General features: G+C 35.9%; 1 pseudogene; it reads right to left on the bottom strand.

The window, feature by feature from the left end:
* Window positions 1–4,562: 4,562 nt before the first annotated feature.
* Window positions 4,563–4,681, bottom strand: LOC120609641 (uncharacterized; annotated as a pseudogene).
* Window positions 4,682–4,941: the final 260 nt, after the last annotated feature.

Below are 4,941 nucleotides of genomic sequence, written 5' to 3'. Positions count from 1 at the left end.
AAGGAAACAAATTAAGATTCCAAATTCTTCTCTCACCTCCATCAGTTATTCTTTTTTCTTTCCCTAGTATTTCTGACATAGCTGTGAGCAGAGAACTCAAAACAGAATGTATTTAAAGAATTATGAAGACCTGGGATACTTGGTCTTATGTATTTATTAGTTTGTTAAAGAAACCAGGAAAGACGATATAAGTCACTTCATGTGGTGATCATCAATCTCTTACATGAGTCTTGCCTTTCAAACTTTTTAATCAGTAAACAAGTAAAAAATACTTATTATGATCTTACTTGAAACTTCAGAATAACTATTATTAGGAAGAATGCCATTTTGTATCTATAGGAAAGAACGTAGTCTCAGGACATAATTAAAAGCTCAGAGAATTTCTTAACCCTGAATTTACTTGTCCTTCATTCTTCTTTAATTTGGCTAGAATAAGACTCTTCTCCCACTGTTGGTGAAATACTCACTTTTCCACTCTAGCGGCCTGGATTTCTCCTCCGGACCTCTGAGAGAACTGCCCCTGAGCAGAACTCTCCTACTCCCCTGTGCCGAAAGCAGCCGGGCAGGGGCCACTCATGGCTCTCCCACCCTAGAATGAGGATCCGAAAAAGAGGCCTGTGTCAACAGCACTATCTCGATCACATGACATAGCCTTTGTCCCCTTCCTACCAGTGTGTCAATGGTCATGGCCAAAGACTGAGACAGGGGATTGCGAGGGATGAAAAATGCTTCATCTGTATTCTAGCTGTCAAATAGGGGAAAACAAGCAGCCTCTTCCACCTCCTTCTATCATAGCGCGGAAAGTACCCGCTTCTTCCACCTGAATGGTTCAGGATGTGCCAGGAACAAGAGATGCAGGAAACTAGATCACTGTCCTTATTCCATGGAAATGAGAGACAAGTTGCTTTGATCACCTTGGAGACCAACTACCTCTTTCTGAAAGCTAACTCCACCTTGGTGGTAACTGCTTCCCCTCCCCACAAGAGCCCCACTCCCTCTGCTCCAGCTTCAGAATCAGGCTAATCAGTTTGATCTGACAGATTTTAATTACATTAATTAGGGCTCCCCGCCCCCAGAATTCACCTGATTAGCATCCAACCAAGGGTTTTGTGTGTGTATTTTTTTTCCTCTAAAGCAGCTCTGCTAGAATCGGGACTAATACTTCCCTTCCCTCTAATAATGGTGTCACTGGTGTGAGAGTGCATTTTATAATAAAATCACCCATGAGGATCTGGAGCAGACTCTGCATCTATCTCATGAGCCTTGGTTGGGAAGAAGAGATTGCTACTTAGAACATTTGTCTGGAACACGAACATTGGTTTGGTTTAGACTTTACCTGGTAAACTCTACACTAAGCTTGAGTTTTAAAAATCCCAGTTCTTCTAAATCTTTCTCCATTACCTTCATCAGAATGAAGCACAAAGAAATAGATTCTTACCTCTCTGTATTATTTTATCCATCATATTTTAGAGGGAACCAATGATAGTCAGAAAAAAAGCTCAGGAAAATTTAGCCGTTATCCCTTCATAGATTTTTAGAATAAAAAATATCAACAAGGTTTTTACGAAAAATATTTCTTAACTACTTTTAGCCACTAATAAAAGAGAACAACATTGATTTCTCAGAACCCTGTGCAAAGATTAGTGTAGCACATATACTTAGCCTTGTTGATCATCTGCACTATAATCATTGCTTTAAAATATGCTGTTTTGAGTAAGCCACAATAAATTGAGGGCATAGTTCCAGCCACAAGGAAGAAAATCTACCAAACTATATAAAGTTTGTTTGCTTTTTTAAATAGCCTAATATAAAACTATTTTCAAACCACATATCTTAAAGGAAAGCAGTAAAAGCATGGACTTGCGACCCTTAATCCAAGTTTTGAATCCTATTGACACCCCTATCTCCCTGCTGCAACTTAAGCAATAGTCATTCTCTGGGGATTAACTCTGCCATTCTCACTTACCTGAGCAATGTCATAATTGTAATGGTATTTTATTGGGATAATTCCTGTATCGTTTGAAACCGTAGTAAGACAGCTGAGAAATCACATTTTCTAGACACAGTAACTTGCCAGAAAGATAAAAGAGGGTTTTTTTTAATCACTTAAAAATATATTCCAGGGCCATATTTTCCATTTACAATGTATCCAATTATCTTATCTTTAAGAGTTAACTTGGATTTAACATTTCTAGCTATTTTAGTCACTGTACAGTGAAAGTGAAGTTTCTGAAAGCGTCTATGTATTTACCTTTTTTCTATTTTGAGGGGAAAAAAACTCTCAGTAAAAATGTTGTTGACCGCCTTTTTGTTATCGCTTGATCCTCACTAGAAATTAGAATGATCTTTCCTCCTTTCCTTGGCCTTATCTAGGTGGATAGGATGTCCTTTATGAAGCAACCTGATTTAACTGTCTTTGATGACTACCAAACTTATACCTGGGCTTTACTATCACAGGAATGGCAATGATCCATTCACTTGAATGGGAAGTAGCAGGACTCCAAACCTTTTAGCTCTAGGTCTTTGATTTACTTTGGGTCAGACAATTAAGAATTTCTAGGAAGCATTAGTAAAAGATTGAAGGAGTTGAAGGACAGAAACAGGTTATATGATTCGATGTTAGGTACTGAACAGTACTGCTTGCCCCACACTCAAATGTTTGCCCTGGATAGGATCTTTTTTATGCTTTGAAGTGATGGTTAACTTCTGGCTTCCCTTGGCAAAAAATACCGAGTGATTTATTAAGTAAGCACACAACAACAAAAACACAACAAAACAAGAAAACCCATGCACAACAACTTAGTGCTAAATTTTACCTAGTATTCAATTTGATTACTTAATTACAACTTTAAAATCTTCTAAACAGTTTGAAAGAAGAGAAATGGAGGTTAGAAGATTGACAGCGAAACTCAGAGTGTTAGCGACAGAATTTTGTAGGAGGAAAGAGTAGGGGGAAAAAAAGGTAAAAGCAAAAAAGAAAAAACAAACAGGTGGAAAGTGGTTGGTGGAAGAAAAAAAATTGAAAGCTTTTGTTTTCCAAGAAATTGGGAACCGTAAAACCAGTAGTAAGTTAAAAACTATAGACATTGATATACACAGGCAAACAAATGTGTATATGTGGAGAGAGAATGAGAGAGTAGGGTTGGGGAGAAGGGCACAAAACCAACACAGAAAAGAACTAAAAGTGAGAAAAAGCCTTTCCTTAGATTTTAAGATGCTCACTCTAAAGTAGAATAAGAGGATATCAATCTATTTTATTAAGACACACTGATGGCCACTAACCAATGTCAATGCCATTTACAATCGGTTTGATTAAAATATTAAAATTTGAATGTAAGCTCTCAAAACATATTTTTGTAATCATTAATCTATGTCTTACCAGAGCATGATAGCTCTTAGTCAGCCAGTGATTATTTGTTGTGTAATACCTACAAGTACCAGGCACTGTGCTAAGCAATGTGAATACAGTATTCAGCAAAACTGACATTTTCAGTAGAGCTTATCATTAAGTGGGAGAGACTGATCTTAAATAAGTAAACGTAAATATGTAATTACTAAGTATGGAAATTAATTTTTTAAAAAAGAGAGGGTGCTGTGGAAGAGAAAAGGAGAACGGAGGGGAACTGAGTGTTCAAGGAACACTAATCTATGATGTAACTTTTAAGCTGAAGCTTAAGGGTGTCAGTACTGTAGAACAGGGAAGAAGAGAAAAGATAGAGGTGGAAGCAATTCTGGATGGAAAGGAGAGAAGCATTCTAGTACTCCAAAATCAGAAAACACTTCGTGAGTTCTAGAACCGAAAGACCACAGGTGTGGCTAGATGAATGACATGAGCTGAGGCAGAAGCAGGCAAAACTTCATAGCTCACCATAAAAAAAAAAAAAAAAAAAAAAAAAAAATTACATCGAAGGCTGAACAGAGGACAATCTTAGCAGGAGAAAAAAGTAAAGTATTTATTCTCGAGTTAACGATTCTTGTTGCCCTCAATTTTTAAGGTAGTAGTGGGGGAAATGTACTACAACAGGAGAACAGTTAAATAAGTTGGGTACATTTTATGATGGAATAGTATACAACCATATAAAATGTTTTAAAAGAATATTTAATAATAGAAAAAATGTTCAAGATATTTAAAATCAGTATAGACATATATAATATCAATTTTATAAAAAAGAAATACGTTTGTAGTTATATTCACAGAAATACACCAAACTGTTAAAAATGATTACTGCTAGGTAAAGAAACTATAAACGGTTCTATTTAATTTAACTATTCAATTATCATACAGTAAAGTGAACTTTTGTGGAGGGTATGTATGATTCTATGAGTATTAACACAGGTATAGATTCCTGTAACCACCACCACAATCAGGTGGTGGTACAGGATGATTCTATCATGCCAAAAAACTCATGCTATTCTTTTATAGCCATACCTGATGGCTTATTTTATTTTATTATTATTTATTTTATCTATTTATTAATTTTTTTTAGGTGAGGCAACCTTTGGTTGACCTCACAGATTTCAAGGACCTTGTCATCTTACAATTCCTTATTTTTTATTTTTTTCACCTATAGCACCTGGTCTTCCTAGTTGGTCTCTCATCCAAGTATTAACCAGGCCCAACCCTGCTTAGCTTCGGAGATCAGATGGGATCGGGCTTGTTCAGGGTGGCATGGCCACAGACCTGATGGCTTATTTTAATGTTTATAATTTTCAGTAGCTTCCAAACTCTTTATCATCAGCATATATTGCTTTAATTTTCAGAAAAAAAAAAAAACAAAAAAACAAAAAAAGAAAAAAACACAGGATTTGAAGTAATGGAAATAAAAAGAGAAACATCATAAATAGTAATTCCCTAAAGCAATGACTTTTTTTTCTTTACTATTTGAGATAGATGTGCTTCAGCTATTTTAAATTTTAGATCTTCCTCAACTAACTCATTCT

The sequence above is a fragment of the Pteropus medius genome, unplaced genomic scaffold, assembly GCF_902729225.1.
Source record: "Pteropus medius unplaced genomic scaffold, Ma_sr-lr_union100, whole genome shotgun sequence".
NCBI classification, from domain to species: Eukaryota; Metazoa; Chordata; class Mammalia; order Chiroptera; family Pteropodidae; genus Pteropus; species Pteropus medius.
The sequence above is the reverse complement of the archived record's forward strand: the minus strand, read 5'-3'. Positions and strand labels throughout refer to the sequence as shown.